This window comes from Caretta caretta, chromosome 10 (assembly GCF_965140235.1).
Source record: "Caretta caretta isolate rCarCar2 chromosome 10, rCarCar1.hap1, whole genome shotgun sequence".
NCBI lineage: Eukaryota > Metazoa > Chordata > Testudines > Cheloniidae > Caretta > Caretta caretta.
In genome coordinates, this window is record NC_134215.1 from 49,402,262 (window position 1) to 49,423,886 (window position 21,625).

Here is a 21,625-nt window from a genome sequence, read left to right on the forward strand (position 1 = left end):
AGCCTGAAGGTTTTGGGGAGGAGAAATTCATCCCCAACACAGCGCTCAGGCTGAAACAGAGGTTGTAGTCCCTCCATGCGATTTAGTTAGTGCATTGGGCCATTGAAACTACACCTTCCTTGGCCATCCCTCGGCCTTCCTGATCCCATCGTTCTGTGCTGGCCCATGTGGGGCTGGCACAGAGACCATTTCTGTGGCTCATAGGGGATTTACAGGCATACTTGTGTGGGTCCTGTTTAGAGCTTAAATGGATGAATTTAATGCAGTGTTAACAGAAATGCTTTCATGATTTCCCCACCCTCCTAAATATTCTTGTATAGTAATGAAAACTCAGACTCCACAGCAGGAAATAAAACTGACTAGTCTAGTTTAATTGTCAAAGCTGAGTGAAATATTACAAGTAAACAGCATAAATGGTGAAGTAAAAATTAGACTTGTAAAATTATTTTACTTTAATATGCCAGAGATGTTGGTGACACAAGTAAAGAATTTATTTTTAATCAGTATCTTCAGCAGTTCTATCTAGTTGTCCAATATTATAATTGTGTATCATAATAAAAATAAATTGTGGTTTGGTGTTGCTGGTTTACTGTAACCACAGACTGGCTGATTAGTTGAAATGTGCATAAAGCCAAGCTGGGCAGTGGGAATGTTTCTGAAGTTAGTATCTTTTTTGTAAAGACCCATCTACCATACACAATTTACCACATTAAGGGGAGAGGTTAAAACAGCAGGAGTGCAAATATTATAATGTGGCCTGGTTTTGCCTGTGTAGATGGGACTAAGTTGGCTTATATTTACAGAACTGTGCTATGTTTCTGAAACCCCTTCACCACTGTTCTGCGCCCTGTGTGGTTATTTACACCAGTATAAAATGACACTAAGTCAGGGTGGTTGTGTTTTACACCCATTTTGCATTCAGAATATGTGAGGTAACCATGAACTGGACTCCTCTTCTGAGGGCTGATCTGTACTAGAAAATTAGATTGACCTAGTTACATTGCTCAGGGGTATGAAAAATTCACCCTTCAGAGTCTTAGGCCAGGTCTACGCTTACAAGTTTACAGAGGCAATGCTGTATCGGTACAGCGATGCCCCTGTAAGAGCGCTTTTGTAGCTGCCTTATGCTGACGGGAGAGAGCTCTTTTGTCGACATAAAATCAGCTCAGCGAGAGGCAGTAGTTCTGTCGATGGGAGAGTGTCTACTTCCAACATAGCGCTGTGCATACAAGCACTTATGCCGTCAAAACTTATGTCGCTCAGGGGTGGGGTTATTTTTCATACCCCCGAATGACAAAAGTTTTGCCGATACAAGTGCTAAAGTAGACATGGCGTTAGTTAAGATGACCTAAGCCGCAGTGTAGACTGTGCTTGGTTGATGGGGGGGAAAAATAATTGTTGTTCTTGTTGATTTAGCTACTGCTTCTCGGCGAGATGGATTTACTGCAGTGACTGAAGAACTCTTTCCATCATTGTAGTGACTGTCTACACTACAGAGGTGCAGTTGCAGCATTTCCACTATAGACATGCCATGGAGGGACTGTGTTATGATGCTGCAGTTACCTTTTATGAGAGTGCTTGTAATCTGGATTGACTCTGGCATCAGCCCTAGCAAGGCATCTATCCACACAAACTCTACACCCTTGCAAGTCTCAATGAAGTCAGTCGAACCACCACATGGACGGATCCCTTACCAAGATCATGGCCCATATCTGTGATGTATGGGCCTAGTTTTCAATTAGTTTTTTGAATAACATTGGTATGAGACTCTGACAGGTTGCAGTTAATATTATTATTATAAAATTATGATGGTGCCAAATGGGCAACATTACAATAACTGCAGCTGTACTTTGGTCACTAGTGGTATACATCTGTGATCAGTTAGGCATCTTTTAAAATTAAATAAATATTATAAACAGTGTGGGTGAGGTAATCTCTTTTATTGGTTCAACTTCTGTTGGTGAGAGAGACTAGCTTTTGGTTTTCTGCTTGGTCCAGTAACAGAGATTACCTCACCCACCTTGCCTCTCTAATATCCAGGGACCAAGATGGTTACAACAACACAGCATATTATAAAAAGTATTTAATAGCATTAATCTGCTATGCATATATTAAAAATCTTTAAAATTTTTGGTTATTTCTTATAGGGTTTATTATTTTAATGGTCAGGGTTCTTAGATCTGGGGATATCTTATTTATTGCATAGAATATGCATTTTTTTTCCACCTTTTAGTGTAAAAAAGGGTAACAAAATCTTTAAAAATCCTTTCTAGTCATATATATCTTGGAGATAGTCAAGTGGACTTTTTGAATAATAATTTCTAAAAATCCTTCTGATTATATGCCATGTTTCATTTGAGAGCAAGGCCTCAAGATTAAGTTATAAACTCAAAATCTGTTGTCAGCAGTTACATTTTAAAAAACAAAAAGATGAAATAGAGTGTTGCTGACAGTGCTGATTTCAAGAAGACAGATCAGTGTCATGGAAATTTTAGAAATGCAATAAATGGATAAAAAGGAAGTCCATGATCACAATGCAGGCTGCTAACAAAACTTAATAAGATGTGATCTTTTAGGCACCGGTTCAGCAAGATACTTAAGTACCTTGCTTAATCAGGGTCTTAACTAATAGTCATGCTATTCTGGAAAATGAAGTGACTAGCCCAAAATTTGCAGAATAAACGCCAATCTCTAGGTGTTTAAAATTAAGCATATCTGGATTATTTCATAGTTTTGGAGGAGTTGCATATAAAAATAATCAGTGATGGATTCTGTTGGACATAAATAATCTTGTATCATATCTTTTAAAAGTCAGGAGCTAGGCAGTTTAAAATAACATGGTCTTCATTCTAAAATGTGTTGTGCTTGAGGAGCATTTCTGCCTACGTGTGGTTCCATGCAGTCCTGGGGTCAATACACAGGGAACTCATTGTAGGATTGGGGGCAGAGGAGGATACTAAACTGCAACCAAAATAGGGTGGGTGGGTGGGGGTGAATGCATGTGTGTGTGTGTCTTTATATATACTTTTCTGGAGTCTATTGAGCACAATATCTCATGTTATCAGGAAAATCTTCATACAATCTGGAATACATCTCCATAAAGTTTGCAAATGAAAGTGTAGAAAATGGGGTCTTTCTACAGATAATACATTTTTATGAACAAATGCAGACACTTTTTAACAGGACATCAGCTTAAAAAACATGCTTTTGTCTAAAACTTGTTTTCCAATTGTTGTTTAACTCCTACAATCTATATAACTGAAAGAGATTAGAGGGAAAATATTTTTCAATGTATTTATTGCGTGAGTCAATCAGTTTCTTCTGTTTGTGAGTTTTTTTTTTAAGCACAGCAACAAGGGATTTAAAAACAATTTTTAAAAATTGGAAAATGTTAACAAAAATTGTAAAGTAGATTTAAGGACATGTAATATTTGAAACTAATATTATCTTGTTTTTAAAAACTGCCTAGATTTCAAGTTGATAATGTGCCTTTTATAATTAAATTAGCTTTACCCCCAATATGTTCTCTTTAGGCTAATTTGGCCTCCCTCCCACCTAATATCCCATTTGGATTAGACCCCAGTCATTCAGTGAATGTATTGCAAGCTCACCCTTGAGCCCACACGGAGCCCCGTTGAAATCACTGGCATCTCTATGCAGGCTCAGGTGTCTGGCCATGCAAGGCTATAGTGAATATACCACAATTGTTTAACAGTCTTTAATTTAGAGGATGTTTTAAAGACTGGATAAAAATAAATCTTCAAATAATATCATGTTAAGAGAGACAAACTTAGAAATATAGTGAGAATGTGTTTATGCAGGAGCCTTCCATTAAAGGATTAGTTGTTGTAATGTATTGTGCTATCCATTTTTGAAGCCAAACTTCTCACTGATTCTCTTTCCACTCCTCCCCTCATTTTCTAGGATGGATAGTACTGCTTAAGATTGCACAATGTGCCCTGTGTGTGTTTGAAGTCTGAAAGTATGTCTAGTGAGCGTGACTCTCTCTCTCTCTCTCACTGCCTAGAATGATCCATGGAGAAGATAAGTTTACTTAACAGCTTCTGTTTTCAGAGTAACAGCCGTGTTAGTCTGTATTCGCAAAAAGAAAAGGAGTACTTGTGGCACCTTAGAGACTAACCAATTTATTTGAGCATAAGCTTTCGTGAGCTACAGCTCACTTCATAGGATGCATACTGTGCAAAGTGTAAAAGATCTTTTTATACACATAAAGCATGAAAAAATACCTCCTCCCACCCCACTCTCCTGCTGGTAATAGCTTATCTAAAGTGACCACTCTCCTTACAATGTGTATGATAATCAAGGTGGGCCATTTCCAGCACAAATCCAGGGTTTAACAAGAACGTCTGGGGGGAGGAGGCGGGAGGGGTAGGAAAAAACAAGGGGAAATAGGTTACCTTGCATAATGACTTAGCCACTCCCAGTCTCTATTCAAGCCTAAGTTAATTGTATCCAATTTGCAAATGAATTCCAATTCAACAGTTTCTTGCTGGAGTCTGGATTTGAAGTTTTTTTGTTGTAATATCGCAACTTTCATGTCTGTAATCGCGTGACCAGAGAGATTGAAGTGTTCTCCGACTGGTTTATGAATGTTAGAATTCTTGACATCTGATTTGTGTCCATTTATTCTTTTACGTAGAGACTGTCCAGTTTGACCAATGTACATGGCAGAGGGGCATTGCTGGCACATGATGGCATATATCACATTGGTGGATGTGCAGGTGAACGAGCCTCTGATAGTGTGGCTGATGTTATTAGGCCCTGTGATGGTGTCTCCTGAATAGATATGTGGGCACAGTTGGCAACGGGCTTTGTTGCAAGGATAGGTTTCTGGGTTAGTGGTTCTGTTGTGTGGTATGTGGTTGCTGGTGAGTATTTGCTTCAGTTTGGGGGGCTGTGTGTAGGCAAGGACTGGCCTGTCTCCCAAGATTTGTGAGAGTGTTGGGTCATCCTTCAGGATAGGTTGTAGATCCTTAATAATGCGTTGGGGGGGGTTAGTTGGGGGCTGAAGGTGACAGCTAGTGGCGTTCTGTTATTTTCTTTGTTGGGCCTGTCCTGTAGTAGGTGACTTCTGGGAACTCTTCTGGCTCTATCAATCTGTTTCTTCACTTCTGCAGGTGGGTATTGTAGTTGTAAGAATGCTAGATAGAGATCTTGTAGGTGTTTGTCTCTGTCTGAGGGGTTGGAGCAAATGCGGTTGTATCGCAGAGCTTGGCTGTAGACGATGGATCGTGTGGTGTGGTCAGGGTGAAAGCTGGAGGCATGTAGGTAGGAATAGCGGTCAGTAGGTTTCCGGTATAGGGTGGTGTTTATATGACCATCGTTTATTAGCACTGTAGTGTCCAGGAAGTGGATCTCTTGTGCGGATTGGACCAGGCTGAGGTTGATGGTGGGATGGAAATCGTTGAAATCATGGTGGAATTCCTCAAGGGCTTCTTTTCCATGGGTCCAGATGATGAAGATGTCGTCAATATAGCGCAAGTGGAGTAGGGGCATTAGGGGACGAGAGCTGAGGAAGCGTTGTTCTAAGTTAGCCATAAAAATGTTGGCATACTGTGGGGCCATGCGGGTACTCATAGCAGTGCCGCTGATCTGAAGGTATACATTGTCCCCAAATGTAAAATAGTTATGGGTAAGGACAAAGTTCAGCCGTGACATTATCAGGGATAGTGTTCTTGACGGCTTTTAGTCCACCTTTATGTGGAATGTTGGTGTAGAGGGCTTCTACATCCATAGTGGCCAGGATGGTGTTTTTCAGGAAGATCACCAATGGATTGTAGTTTCCTCAGGAAGTCAGTGGCCTCTCGAAGGTAGCTGGGAGTGCTGGTAGCATAGGGCCTGAGGAGAGAGTCTACATAGCCAGACAATCCTGCTGTCAGGGTGCCAATGCCTGAGATGATGGGGCTCCCAGGATTTCCAGGTTTATGGATCTTGGGTAGTAGGTAGAATATCCCAGGTCGGAGTTCCAGGGGTGTGTCTGTGCGGATTTGATCTTGTGCTTTTTTAGGGAGTTTCTTGAACAAATGGTGTAGTTTCTTTTGGTAACCCTCAGTGGGATCAGAGGGTAATGGCTTGTAGAAAGTGGTGTTGGAGAGCTGCCGAGCAGCCTCTTGTTCATATTCCGACCTATTCATGATGACAACAGCACCTCCTTTGTCAGCCTTTTTGATTATGATGTCAGAGTTGTTTCTGAGGCTGTGGATGGCATTGTGTTCTGCACGGCTGAGGTTATGGGGCAAGTGATTCTGCTTTTCCACAATTTCAGCCCGTGCACGTCGGCGGAAGCACTCTGTGTAGAAGTCCAGTCTGCTGTTTCGACCTTCAGGAGGGGTCCACTTAGAATCCTTCTTTTTGTAGCGTTGGTAGGGATTTCTCTGTGGATTAGTATGTTGTTCAGAGTTATGTTGGAAATATTCCTTGAGTCGGAGACGTCGAAAATAGGATTCTAGGTCACCACAGAACTGTATCATGTTCGTGGCGGTGGAGGGGCAGAAGGAGAGGCCCTGAGAGCCGTCACCTTCAGCCCCCAACTAACCCCCCCCCAACGCATTATTAAGGATCTACAACCTATCCTGAAGGATGACCCAACACTCTCACAAATCTTGGGAGACAGGCAAGTCCTTGCCTACAGACAGCCCCTCAACCTGAAGCAAATACTCACCAGCAACCACATACCACACAACAGAACCACTAACCCAGGAACCTATCCTTGCAACAAAGCCCGTTGCCAACTGTGCCCACATATCTATTCAGGGGACACCATCACAGGGCCTAATAACATCAGCCGCACTATCAGAGGCTCGTTCACCTGCACATCCACCAATGTGATATATGCCATCATGTGCCAGCAATGCCCCTCTGCCATGTACATTGGTCAAACTGGACAGTCTCTACGTAAAAGAATAAATGGACACAAATCAGATGTCAAGAATTCTAACATTCATAAACCAGTCGGAGAACACTTCAATCTCTCTGGTCACGCGATTACAGACATGAAAGTTGCGATATTACAACAAAAAAACTTCAAATCCAGACTCCAGCAAGAAACTGTTGAATTGGAATTCATTTGCAAATTGGATACAATTAACTTAGGCTTGAATAGAGACTGGGAGTGGCTAAGTCATTATGCAAGGTAACCTATTTCCCCTTGTTTTTTTCCTCCCCCCCGCCCTCAGATGTTCTTGTTAAACCCTGGATTTGTGCTGGAAATGGCCCACCTTGATTATCATACACATTGTAAGGAGAGTGGTCACTTTAGATAAGCTATTACCAGCAGGAGAGTGGGTTTGTGTGTGGGGGGGTGAGAAAGCGTGGATTTGTGCTGGAAATGGCCCAACTTGATTATCATACACATTGTAAGGAGAAAGAAAAGGAGTAATTGTGGCACCTTAGAGATTAACCAATTTATTTGAGCATAAGCTTTCGTGAGCTACAGCTCACTTCATCGGATGCACTTCATCAGATGTCAAGACAGGCTGACTGAAACGTGCACAGCTTAAAGTGCACTTCATTATTTCTCTGTAATCGTCATTGGTGGGGGCAGCTATATCAGCATTATCATCTCACTCTAATAACCTGTTGGTGTGTGGGTGATGGTTGTGTTCATGGTTTCTTAAGTGAGCTCTATATATCTTAGAGTAGGAGAAAATCTCTCTCAAGTGTTGCTCTTTTATGAGAGTTGCTAATAAGGTGCTTGCACCAGAAAGAATGCTATTCTGTAGCATTCAGAGTACTGGCGCTTAGCCTTAGATAGAGAGAAACCGTTAGTAACAGTTGCCATGAAAAACCTTCTGCAACAGCTTTGCAGATTGAAGGTGAAATTGAAAAGGTTTTAGACTGATTCCTCAGCTTCAGTGGCGCTTTAGTCATGGTAAGTTTGTGCTGTGTTCCTTGTAATTGTCTGGAGCTTTTTGCTTGTTGGAATGTGAGAAGTATCTGATAATTTCTGTTGTTTGCGCAATCACTTTCAATAGGAATAGCTGAATCAGTTGCTTTTCTCATTGGTGTTACCCTTGTGCATTTGTATGGTATTTAGTGAATACAGTCTTTAAATGCTATGTTGCAACTCTTAGTTGATTAATAGTGTAAACAGCAAGAAGTGGTACATTTTAAAAATCAAATTACCCAGTATTGACCCTGTTGTTTATTTTACAAGCACTTAACAAGCTTTTCATTGTGTGATGGTGAAAACATTGCAGTCTTTCCCCTTCTCTGTCCTTTGCAGGTGGACTTTACTGCTTTATGTTTTATATTATATTTATGAGTGTAAATCAACAGAGCTATTGCTGAATGATCAAGATAACAGCCAACACTGAGATCTTTTGAAGCTAAATTTGCAGATTAAGGAACAATATTGTGTTGAAACATGTTGAAATGGATAACCAACACAATCTGAATGCTCTGTATGGTCTACAAATATGTATGTTCCTATAAAGAGGAGATAATGAAAAATACTAAATAATAATGTTATAAAGCATTCCTCCCCTAGTGCCAGAGCACTCAAGGAGATGCATAAATATAATATCATTCAAATGTCAAATCACAATATAAAGATGAAAAACAAATGGTGCTTACCCAAAAAAGCAGCATAATTTAAAAATGAGAGAAAGGCAGAGGTTTCACATAAGCTTTTTAAAATTTCATTGCCTTTTATTGTTTCTAATGTTGAGCGTTCCTGCAATTGCCAACTTATTGCACAACATAACCTAGCTATGTACAAAGCTGACATCTAAATGTCTCGATATGGAATTGTATATGATGAAATTGTGAACATCTAAACAGAATAAAAATCGGTGGAATATAGAAGAACATTATTTCATCACAAGAATTTGTGCTTTATCTTCAGTGCCAGGCATTTTTTAGGAAGAGGGTTATCAATTCAGCAAACAGCCATTGACATAGTGATATACATGTAATACTTTCTAATTTTTTTTAATTGCACTGGTTATCACAGTTGTTTTGCTCTTTTTTTTTAATTTAGATCAAATTGCTAGAACAAAAAGAGAAAGAAAAAATCTATTAAAAATAAGAAAATAAGTGCTGGCTTTTATAATTGCAGTGACAGTGTAGACACAAATGGCTGAGTCATGTATGAAAGAATTATTGTGCAAGTGAAATGATCAAAAATAAGTGTCAGTAGATAAGCAACAGAGTGCTGCATTCTCCCAAAAGTCATGATAGTGTTCCATTTTTAGTGCACTTATTATAGAATGGTGGGCATTTGAGTTACAGCAGCATCACATCAAAGGCAACTTCTCCAGAGTAGAAGGATCTGTTCTTTTTCAAAAGTAACTAATATACATGAGTTAAATTGATTTCAAATCATTTGAATCAGTCATTGCAATCAAATGTCAGTCTCCTCAAATATCCATTTTTAATGGTTATCTTAAAAAAAAAAAAAAAAAAGGTGTGATGGGAACATCTTCAATTGTCATCCACGTTTTCTCTTTTCTTCTTTTTATTGACCACCAGAAATCTACCTTCACTTAATTTCTAATTGGCTATGTATCTGTCTATTTTTAGGGATTTCTAAAGTTACTTCGGTATCTAAAATCAGTGCACTTCAGTTTAAACTACTTGATTTATCTCCCCATGACACTTTGTTCCCCTCATCTTCATCATCCCAGGAAGTATAATATTCCTTTAAGGAGTCGTGATTCCGCATTGTTATACCAATAAATTAAAAACCAGCAGGATCTTATTAAAGGGAAAAAGGCAAAATACCACATTTATTGTGAATACAGAAAGAATCATAGTAAGCAGTTAGTTATAGCTATAACATTCCATTCAATCTCATATTTATTCACACATTCTTTCATACACACACATAGACACACACACAGGTTCTGCAAGGTTGTTATCATAGTTACCAGCCTTAGAGTTGCTCATGCCAAGCCACTGGCCAGGTGGCCTGGACATGAGGAGGGAGCAGGGCCTTGTCAGATGCTCATCTGATGCTCCTGGAAGTTGGTTTGCAGAATCAGACCCCAAAGTTCTCACTTTATAGAGTCTGTTTTTATAGGAATTTCTTCCTATGCCAGTCTATGGGAATTGCTTCATCATGCTGTTGCTGAATCAATCAGCAGATAGCACATTCCTGACGGCTCCGTGCTGCTAGATGTTATCTTGTTCTTTGGTTCTCCCATTCTTGAGGCTGTTGGGTGGATTCCAGTCTGCCCTCCGGGGGGGGTCCTCTGGTTATTTCCACTTGACACCTTCTTCAGCCGATGGACACTGGATTCTTAGGCTGGCACCTCCCTGATCATTCAGTTATTATCCACACCAAGCATCCATCCACATACATCCTCTATCTCTATTTTAATCACAATTGTTAATGCAACAAAAGGGCAGGGAGTCTCTGGGTGCTGTTTCTGTTGTTACAGAGTATTGCTTTGAGTCTCTCTCTGTGTGAATTGCTTTGAGAACAGACTCTGTCTTAGAATGTACTAACGCAGTTAGCAGCTTGCAAGTTTCACACATAGAGGGAGAGAAACAGTACCAAAAACCAAGAGACCTCTTAATTAGTAATACCCTGGAATTTAAACTATGGGGAATCAAACTCATTTGTGATTTTAATACAGAACTTCTTTAATATGATCCAACATAATCCCCCTTTTGACACTAAGATTTATAATCGTCAGTGTCACTTTCTGTGTAGCCTATTCAAGAGAAGGTACTGTGAGGCAATTTGAGTTTGTGATTCCAATTCATGCCACATACATGATCCTAGTGATGTATCTTTACTACAAGGTTCTGTGGCAACAGGCCCACCCACTTTTGAGGAGTCCATTCGGTACAACCTCTGGTGTCCAGTAGCTTCCCTCCCTCCCCAGCCCACTGGCTTGAGGTCCAGGGTAGCCAGAAGGATCCCATGTGTAATATGGGGAGTGGGTTAACCTTCAATACCTTTGCCTCCAGGGACTGATGGTGTGCAATTTTGACAACGTCTCCCATTAACGAGTCTGGTTTTACAATACTGGAAATGTATTGCATCCATTCATATTGATAAGTGTCAAACAATGATCTCTTTCTTTGTTTTAACAAATGCATCAAACCCTTAATATTTCCCAGTATGACCCAGAACATTTTGTGTTCCAAAGTAGCTAGTGCAAGATGTGTTCCAAAGTAGCTAGATGCACTGCATTTCAGTGCATCCCATAGCTATGGCTGTGTAGTTTCCTATTTCTAAATTTTTTTTTCTTATGGATAAGCCATGTGGTAGTATTAAGCCATTACCAAAGATTCCATCGGCCTTTTAGGCTACCAAGACCAATTTGGACCAACTCTACATTGGCATGTACTTGTTTTTGTATCAGGCTGTCCTGTAGCTGGGACAGAGAGCTTAATTTATTTTTAAGTACCTGCAGGTCTTCAGTATTTCTTTTTTAAAAACACACAACAGTGCTTACAACAACACAAAACAAAACATAGAACATAAAACACAATTTCTATTGTGACAGTAGATTCATGGTATTGGGTTGCTCTTCAGCTGGCATCAGCTTTTCCTGATTTTCTGAAAGACAAAAAGAACATGTTTCTACCCCTTTTGGGGTGGCAGATTATTGCTTAAAATATTTCTTTTACAAATACCCTTGCTGATTGCAGGCAAAATGGAGGAATTGCCCCCACATTTTCCTGCTTTTTGTTCTATAGGCAGGCCAGGTTTCAATGGCTTCTATCTTTTAAGGGTTATGGGGAAATTATCCCACTGTTTAGTCATTAAATCCCTGAGGTGGGGTACCTCAGTTTCCCTTCTTATACAGCGGACCAAGTTTATAATGTTTTTCCTGCTGTGTTAAGCTTTAAGTTTATTTACAGGTAATAGCTGAAAAGCATCATCACCATACAACCTTAAAGGGTTTTTCCAAAAATCATACACACTATACGTTGTTACAGGGGTACTTATTATCATTAAATTTATTAAAATTATCTTGTTATACCATGCCTTTTATTTAGACAATTTGTTTGCTGACCAGGTATGTCCTTTATCTGCAGCTCCTTGTGCTGCTAGTTCTTTCCTTCCTTTATCATTTAGGTAATTTGCATTTTCACAGACGCTTCCTGCTTTTGGATTTAAAGCCATCAGCAGCTCAGAGACTCTATCTTAAAAGGGACATAATCAGCTTTCACCAGAGTTTTGATTACTTTTAACTTCTGCTTCCAAAACACACAGCAATCTGAAAAAGAAAACCCAACCTATTGTGGCTCCCTTTGGAGCCCTAATAGCATTTTAATTAAGTAGCATGGTATGTTTGCATTTCTTTTGCCCCTTCTACAATATACCCTGCACATGTTCTGGGGCAAATGCGCATTCCTTCCATAGTTTAACTTCTATAACATTATCCGTGTCAATTTTTACATAAGGTGTAACTATTTCTTTTTTTTTGCTTACAGAGTTTTCATGTACCTTTATCAAAGTGACAGTCTGATTACTCAGAGCCATTTTAAGACTCAGTGTTTCTAACATTGCTTCTTTTTGTTTTGTGCACCTCACCCCTGCTGTTGCTTCAGAGGGGCACTGTCTTTTTTTAATTTTTTTTTTACTACAACTCTCATCTGTTATTTTGTTACAAAAACAAGCAAACAAAAATCAAACAAACAAAAAGAATCCAGAATTTTTTTTTCTCCTGATTTTGACTGCCCTGCTGCAGCCACAACTTAAAAACATTTTAAATTTTGTAAAGCATTGAGTTACCTTTTAAGGGTTAAATGCCAAATCCCAAAGCCAAATAACACTCATTACCTGTGTCTCGCAAAAAGGTCTGTCAGTTTTGCAACTTTGAATTAAAAAGTCAAATGGATTTTTAGTGGCATTATTTAAAACAAAAACAAAACCAATTGGTCCTTAGAACTTTACATATTTACACACACACACATAGATACATACACATTTTCTTTTCCTTAACAGGGTCCACACTGCTCTGTTGTTGTTGTTTTTTTTTTTACATCTTACATTCCCTTTATACATTTGAGGCAGCTAAGTTCCAATAGAACCCCCTTATGTTCTTTTAGCAAATTTGACTAAATTGTCCAGTCAAATTATTTTAATCATAGTTTATTTTTGCCTGGCTAATTTACAGACATTCCTTTGGAAAAGGTCCCATTTTTCCTTCAGAATGGTTGCAAAGAAACCAAGAATCCTCTTTCTCTAACACTTTTCCTTTTTAACATTTTCACAAAGTTTAGCTGCTTAATTCCCTCCAGCCTCTGCAGAGTTAACTTTTTTTTACTCTCTTTTCTCTTCGTAATTATGCCTGGGGGTGCCGTACATAGGACCTTCTCCCCCTTTACCTGCGTCCCTCCAGCATCTGCAGAGTGAACTTTTTCACTCTTTTTGTATTCCTGAAGTGCCTCTTTCACTATTTTCAGCTGGCTTTGGGTATTTGTATCCAGCACCTTCCAATTGTTAGTCTCTAAGGTGCCACAAGTACTCCTTTTCTTTTTGCGAATACAGACTAACACGGCTGTTCCTCTGAAACCTATGATAACAACCTTGCAGAACCTGTGTGTGTGTGCGCGCTTGTGTATATGTGTGAATGAATGTATGAATAAATAGGAGATTGAATGGAATGTTATAGCTATAACTAACTGCTTACTGTGATTCTTTCTGTATTCACAATAAATGTGGTATTTTGCCTTTTTCCCTTTAATAAGATCCTGCTGTTTTTTAATTTATTGGTATAACAGCATGAGGTCCAATATATATACACTTATAGAGACCTACATGGCTTTTGGAGATGGACTGCGAAATATCTGCCCCACTTCAACAATATTTTTAAGGAGTTCTGAAATTCTTTCTGACTTGCTGTTAAAAGTACAAACAAGGCACAGCACCTGCAATTAGCACCAGTCAGTCTGGGAATTATTGGTTCCCAGGGTATTTATGACCAAGCCATCAATCTGTATCTCTTTCTCTTTAAACAGTTTCTTCACTTACATTATTATTTTATTGTGGGTGGTGGCTTTCTGGTCAAGTTCAGAATGGAAAATTGTCAAACCATGGGGTGGGAGTGGGTGGGGAAGTCAAACTGGTTAATTTGAGCTGAAAAATACGAGCAGACAATCGCAATTACATAAGGAACCTTCCCTAGGCTGGTAATGAGCACATAGTGACTGGTGGTTGTAGGTAGCAGTGATAGTACTCTGAAACCAGTGATATTTCAGTTTCAGATCCTTGGGTGAAAATGCCTGTCAAAAGCAAGGAAATATTCAAAGACAAAGACAGAAAGTGGTGTGCCTCTTTGCTTGAAGTTTAATGCAAGTGTGTTGTCTGAAATGCTATAAATTTAGTCTGAGTAAAGGAAAATGTACTGAAATACAAGTTTTTGTTCTCTTTTCAGGGGAGAAAAGAAGGAAAGCTTCTCATTAGAAAGGTAATTATCTTAAAAATGCTACTGTGCAGCTTATTCCATCCCTAAAGGACAAATTTAATTGTTGATACAGGGATCTGTGATAAACACATATTTTGGAAAAACGGTGTACAATGTGAAAATAGGGGAAGTCTTGTCTTGTCTGCCCAATTAAGGCATGTTGGAATTTTTTGTTTTTTGCATTTTTTTAGAAGGAATAATTCTCCCAGGCTTTGTGCTGTTCATTACATAATCTTTATGCTTTTAATAGCTTTAAGCATATGGGAATATTTCTTTCATCGATGTCCTGTGAAACTTGGGATGTTTTGCTGTCTACTTCTATACTTCTGAATTTTGAAGAACTGTATTTCCCAGAGTTCGTGTAAGATACTTTCTAAATATCTGCTGTTCTGAGAAGAAAAGACTGTTTTGTTCCTAGTAGTTTCAGATTTCTAAATAGTTATTTGGAAGTTACTGTACCAAAAGCTTAAAAATTCATGAATAAATGAAGTGGCACAAAAGAATAAAAATTATTTTCCATAATTTTCTTCGCATTTTCATCAACATGCATACTAATTGTGTTTTTGCTCTGATTAGGTGTTTTTTGTCTAATTTATTGCTATTGAATCACAGTTCATGGTATCCTTGACCTGGGAGACAGAGGCTAACGTATAAAATAAGATGGTTGAAATATCCACTGTTCAGTGGCGGATTTAGAGTTAGTGGGCCCTGTGCTTAGCTTCATTTTGGGGCCCCTCCTTGGGGCCAAAAAAAGAGAACGTTCTCTCCCCCTGCACCTGTTCTCATTCTTTTTTTCTTCTTCATCCTCCTTCATCATAAGTAATAGGAAGTAAATGAAAATAAAGTGAGGTACCTTGATTGTTTTTGTAGTCTAATTTATTTTTCCACAGACCACTTGAAAATCGTTGAGGTCTCAGCAGACCACTTAGTGATCTTTCCAAATATTGTTTGTAGAGTTAGCTAACTATTGTAAAGTGCTTTGGATAAGAGTGCTTTTAAAAAAAAAAATGTAAAAAAACATTGGGGTATAGGGTCTGGCCAGGACTTAGGGTGGGGGGGCTCAGGGCTGGGGGTGCAGGGTCTGGGAGGAAGTTAGGGTTCAGGAGCAGACTGGGGGTTGGAGTGCAGGGTCTGGCCAGCAGTTAGGGTGCGGGAGGGGACTCAGAGCTGGGGGAGGGGATTGGAGAGTAGAGCGCTTACTTGGGGGCAGCTCCCGTTTAGTGCGAGGGGTGGAGGTGGGGATGTGGGGTGTGTGTGCAGGAGTCAGGGTGGGCAGGGGGCTAGGGGGTGTGAAGGGGGGCAGAGTCAGGGCTGGGAGTGTGTGAGGGGGGTAGAGGAGTCAGGGCTGGGAGTGCAGGAGCAGGCTGGGTATTGGGGTGCTGGGGATTGGAGTGCAGGGTCTGGCCAGGAGTTAGGATGCAGGAGGGGTCTCAGGGTTGGGGTGTGGAGCGCTTACCTGGGGAAGCTCCCATTTCGTGCGAGGGGTGCAGGTAGGAATGTGGTGTGCGTGTGCAGGACTCCCGTTTGATGCTCAGGGTGGGGGTGGGGATGTGGGGGGGGTGCAGGAGTCAGGGGAGGCTGGGGATGTGGGCTGGGGTCATGGGGATGCTCCCAGCCCCCTGCCCTGAGCGGCTCACAGCAGGGAGCTGCAGGGGTATGTGTAGGGGGAGTGCGGGGGCCCCGCCTTTACTCTGCCCTGCCCAGATTCCACCCCCTTTCCCAAAGCCCCGCTGCTGCCTCTTCTCTGCCTCCTCCCTCGAGCATGTCGCTCCTCCTGAAGCGACCTGAGCGCGGGCAAACAGCTGTTTGGCGGTGAGGGAAGCACTGGGAGGGAGTGGGAGGGGCGGGAACAGAGCACGCTCAGGGGGAGGGGGGACCTTGGCTGCCAGTGAGTGCGGAGCCCCAGGAGCTGCCCCCAGAGCTGCCTGGCCCTGGGGCCTCCTGTTGTTGGAGGGCTCCATGCCAGGGCACCCCTGTGTTTCACGGTAAATCTGCCTCTGCCAGTGTTATAAGTAAAGCTAAAAACAGGATTTTGGCTGTAAGGCCTTTTTGGGATGTCGGGGAGAGAGGAGTAGGAGGCATAGGCTTCAAAAGAGCTTGTTTCCCTTTTGGTCCATGTGCTGAAAGTCTCATGGGTTGTGAGTGAAAGATTGCCTCTGGCTTACTGGATATTTTAGACCAAGACTGTACGACTTCTGTTGATTCTTAGAACTTCAATTATTTTGTCTGTACTTCTAATCACTATTGCAAATATTCTTTACAGTATTTCTTATGTATTGGATTAAATTTGTTGGGATCAGTGTCTGCATAATGATGAAGAGTGTTGAAGTTTCATTGATGGTTAATAAATTACTCTGGAGCATGCATTTTTGGTGTGCACCCTTCTGTTAATTCAGATAGGAGAGGATTTCCAAAATAACTTGGATACATGTTTGTTCTTTATAGAAAATAATGTTTTATTCATTTTTAAAATGCAGCACATTTTCATATTTGTGAAAGGTAACCTGTAATTTTTAATTCTATAGTTGAAGTGGGGCTCTGAGGTTTCAGTATCTTTTGTTGATATTGAAATAGGTGTAGAATGACTAAATATGTCAGAACACTTTTTAAACCTTGATTATCATTCTCAGACCCAAAGATCAACAAGTGTTCCATCTTTCTCAAAATCTACATTTGTGTTAATCGGGAGAAAATAGAATCTGTTTTAACCATTGATTGTAAGGGGAGACTTTTATTACATGGGCTCTTCTACTAATGCAATTGCCTTCATGTGCATTCAAAAGAAAAATGTACTTGAGTTCAAGTACTGTAGTCTTGCATGTATATCTTACTGCAATAGTCTGTTGGAGGCTGCTGTTAATAAGTTTTTCTTTTAATAAATGTTAGTGTTAAAGTTCTGGGCTGAAATCTGTGGTTAATTCTTGTTGTCTGTACAGTAGAATGAAACCATCTTTATCTATAGAGCAATATGGCTCATGAAATGGTAGAGAAAGTCCCCCACAGTGTCTTGCCAGTATGCTTCAAACCTGACCTGAGAGAAGAAGAATAACTTGTGATTAAGGTAATGGGGACTGGGTTCGATTCGTTTTCTGCCACAGACTTCTGGTGTGACCTTAAACAAGTCATTTAATTTCTTTGTGCTTCAATTCAAAACCCCTGCAAAACGGGGTAAAATAATATTTTCTCCCACTGTTTGCCTATGGTCTGTTTAGACTGTAAAATCTTCAGGGCAAGGATTGTCTCTTACAATGTGCACTTACAGTGTCTACCAGAATAAGGCCCCAATGTAAGATGGGGCTTCCAGGTACTGCTGTAATGATAAAAATTACCTGGAGGGACAAATGCTAGGGATGAGACTCCTGCTTCCATGGTCAATTCAGTGCTTTGGAGACTAACAGTTTGGGCTTCTTTTTTTGTTATCCTGTCTAGTGTCTGTTGGTCTGACTTTCACAAATCTATTATAATAGGCCACTGCTGCAGGCAGTGTCATTATAATATGAAAATCTGCAGTCTTCATATGATTTTTGGGAGCAAAACAGACAGACTCCCGCATACAATACCCTGAAAAGGAGGATGAGCCAGTACTTAGGACTGTAGCCTGGCGCTTGGAAGAGTGAATTTAATCTGCCACAGACTTCCTGAGCGATTTTGGGCAAGTCACTTAGTCTCCCTTGTGCCTTTGTTTCCCATCTGTAAAATGTGATTAATAGTACTTCCTTATGTCACAGGGGTGTTGGGAGAATAAATACATTAAAAACTGAGATTCTACCGTAATAATGCCAATATAGGTGCATTAAATAGATACCTAGCCTAGTGGAAGATGCAAGTTCAGTTACCATGAGTTCTAGTCCCAGCTCTTTGTCTCTCACAACTTGTATTATGAGCCAAGGTCTGATACCTTGGGAGAAGGAGGGAGTAACTATCATTCACCACTTTCCCAGATAAAATAACTGAGAGCTTGCATAAGGTCACTTCAGGCAAAGCTGGGAATGGGACCTAAGATCTCTGATTACAGTCCTATCCACTTTGCAACACTATCTTTTGGAAAGAGTACATTAAATTAGGTACCTGTGTAACCCACCCTAACAAGTGTGGTTCTTTGTCTCATCCTTGAGCAATTAGGCCACATTATAGAGGTTTTTTTTCTCTGCTGCTACTTCCATGCTAAGTGATTTGGTTCATTAGTTCAAGTGGTAAAGGCTTATGTTTTTACATCTTCAGGTGCTAGGTTCAGGCCCCCATATGCCCTAAACAGAAACATTGTTACATTTGGCTGTGCTGCCTACAACCTCTAAGACCACGATCTGCTCCCAGAACCAGGAACAGAACCCATGAATCATGATGCCCAGCTATTGCTGTCTCACCAGTACTTGTGTAACCCAGTGGCAAAGTGCGTGTTGTCTCCCCGTGTATGAGCAGGTCTACGCAGAGAATTACAGTATGTTTTCCCACCACTACTTACTCCTATAATGGAAGTATAAGAGGTTGGTGCTGTGGGTCTGAAAGTTGTGGGTTCAAACCCTGCCTGATGAACCCATATGGGGTTGAAAAAATACATGCATAAATGTTAGTGTAAGGACCCTGGAGTAATCTTCTTCCCCTTATCCCATCATCTGAGGTCAGGTCATCATGCAAGCATCCACCCATCTTTGTCTGTCTGGGGGAGCACTAAGGTCCACCTGCTTACAATCATCTTTGATGCAATCCACCCTTTGCTTCCTTGGCTTTCCTCAGAATTTCTTTCCTACCACTGTTTCACGCCAAGCTATCTTCATCAGGTCCTCTTCAATCACCCTTTGTAGCTGTCTAACCACTGAAGTCATGCTTCCTGGATTTTGTGAGCCAGCAAAGACTTTGGAGTAATCATTGGAATTATTTTATGTTGTAAAACATTATATGTGGAAGTGAATTTGAATGTTGTATGTGATGTCATTCCATGTTCTTTATGAAAATATGCTTATGATATGAATATGACATAACTGAGATATACTTTATGCAAGATGACTCGTGAGATCATTGGAAAGGTTATGATTTACTGAATGCGATTATCCTATTTGTATGCATGTATCCCTTCTATTTCTGAAATTACGAATATTGACTATGTATCTGTATTTCAACTATGCTACTTTGGGTGATGCTCGCTGCCAAAACTTCAGGTACAACAGTGGAAAAGCCAGACAGGGCAGATGGCCCATCAACAAGGATACTGGACTGTAAAAGAGCTTAGTCTGCCTGTGAACCTGTGGGTCAGCTTGTGAAGAATGGCTTCAGGGGCCCTACAGAGTCAGGTGGCCTTGTCACATGATACTAAAACATTACGTGGGACGACTTATAACTTTCCACTGTAAAAGAAGTGGGGAGAGGGGGTTGTCAAACTAGGAAACAAATGACTCCTGCCTTATGCAAATTCTATTTAAGGGAGGTAATCCGAGGTGGTCAGTTCTCCCCTGCTACCCAACCCAAGATGACTGCTGGAAACAACTCAGACTGAATAGCGGGAAAGAACTGGGTCCAAGCTGGGGCGTCTGGCCTGTGAAGAAGATTATTAGAACCACGTTTAGGGTGAAAACTTGCATGTAACCGGTTTCTTTAGTGTATTAAGCTTAGTTTGCGTGCTCTGTTTTATTTTCTTAGTAATCTGCCTTGTTCTGTCTGCTACCACCTTAACTACTTAAAATACACCTCTTAGAGTTAATAAATTCATTTCTGGTTTATCATATAACCCGGTTTATGTGATTTCTAACATGAGGGGGGCGAGAAATTGTGCATACCCTCTTCCACGTTGAGGGAAGAGGCGAATATAATATATCTTTGGGTCTGTACTCAGGTGGAGGTGGACATCTGAATGCTGGAGCAAGTCCCTTAAGCTGAGTCTTCCTAAAGCTGATCTGCAGCTGGGTGTGGCCCTGCCTGTGGGTGTGTGTTGGAGGAGGTTTTAAAAGCCCAGCTCAGCAAGACAGGTAAAAGGGGGCCCATGCTGGCAGAACAGGTAAACTCAGTGGTATCTCAGCACATCAGGTGACTTCCCAAGAGGTCCAAACCATCACATTGTGCTAATATTTCTCTTACTGATGCCTCTTAAATATTTGTATTTGATGAGAATTGTTCATTTTAATAATAGGGATGTGGCAGATTTGTGGCTCGTCTACACAGTGCAGTAATGTGCACTACAGTGGTGTGATTTCTAAAGTACACTAATGTGTTGTACATGTATTAGTCCATGTAGACCCTGCTGGTGCTCAATAAAACTTCCCTGGTGCGCTTTAAAGTAATGCTGTTTGAAGCGGTACTAAGTTTAAATGCACTAGGGGACCTTAAGTGCACACCTGCAGGGTCTACACTGACCGGTTAATGGGCAACATGTTGTTGAGCTTTAGAAATCCCCCCCCCCCCCCCCCAGTGCACATTATCCCACTGTGTAGACAAGCCCTCAGTGTCCAGCTCCTGAGAGCAGTGTGTTGGAGACTTTTCCTGTAAATCCAGAGTGTGGAAAACCCTTTCAATATCAGCTTCAAAAATGTTAGAACTTGATTTAATGAACATATCTTTCCAGAAAGGAAGCTTCAGTTCCAAACAAGTGTTACTGTAGCACCTTTGCAACTGGATGCTTCCGGGCATTGCTAATGAACTATGGAGCCTTTCACTTGTATGTCACCGGTTTGAATCCTGCCCAGCTCAACAGTGATTTAAAAGTTGTTTCCATCTAATAGATGTTTGGTATACTCTATTTGAGATAAATTTGGTTTCTTATTTCTAATTCCCATACCACAAACTCATCACCATACTTTCTACTATGTTGTAAGCAGGGACTGTCTTGTACCTATGTGTCTACAAAGTGCCTGGCACAATGGGGCCATGTCTCATTTGAATCCTTCAGTGGAGCTCTTGTAGCAGGGGCCAAAATCATGTTACTCTGTTGTATACCCTTATTATCTCAGACACATTAGGAGTGGGCAGGGGGACTTCAAAAGTCAAAAGATAGTCTAAAAATGTGGTTTAATCTCTGGCCCCAAAAGCACTATTTAAAATATCTCATTATTTTGGTGGGCGAGAGTGGGAAGGGGAGAATCTGCCTCATGATTTTTGAACTTCGGGGGTTGGCAATACAGCCATCAACTAATGTCAAAAAGACTGCATGTTAAGGTGGGCAGTGTATGATGGAAATTTAAAATAGCAGATAGGATTTCTTCTCATTTGTTCTCACCATGTAAGAAAGGACCTGTGCAGACCTCTCT

General features: G+C 40.7%; 1 protein-coding gene across 10 annotated transcripts in view; it reads left to right on the top strand.

The window, feature by feature from the left end:
* PEAK1 (pseudopodium enriched atypical kinase 1) overlaps nucleotides 1-21,625 on the top strand; it is a 222,717-nt gene that overhangs the window by 4,602 nt on the left and 196,490 nt on the right. For 5 of the 10 annotated variants that reach the window (XM_075132975.1, XM_048866122.2, XM_048866120.2 and 2 more), the window contains exon 2: nucleotides 14,361-14,393. The exons of 1 other annotated variant lie outside the window; for it this stretch is intronic. The gene's annotated coding sequence lies outside the window, so the exon portion shown is untranslated. Of the gene's footprint in view, nucleotides 1-7,349; nucleotides 7,892-14,360; nucleotides 14,394-17,286; nucleotides 17,452-21,625 lie in introns of those variants that run through there. 4 more of the 10 variants (XM_048866123.2, XM_048866121.2, XM_048866127.2 and 1 more) reach the window with 3 other exon arrangements.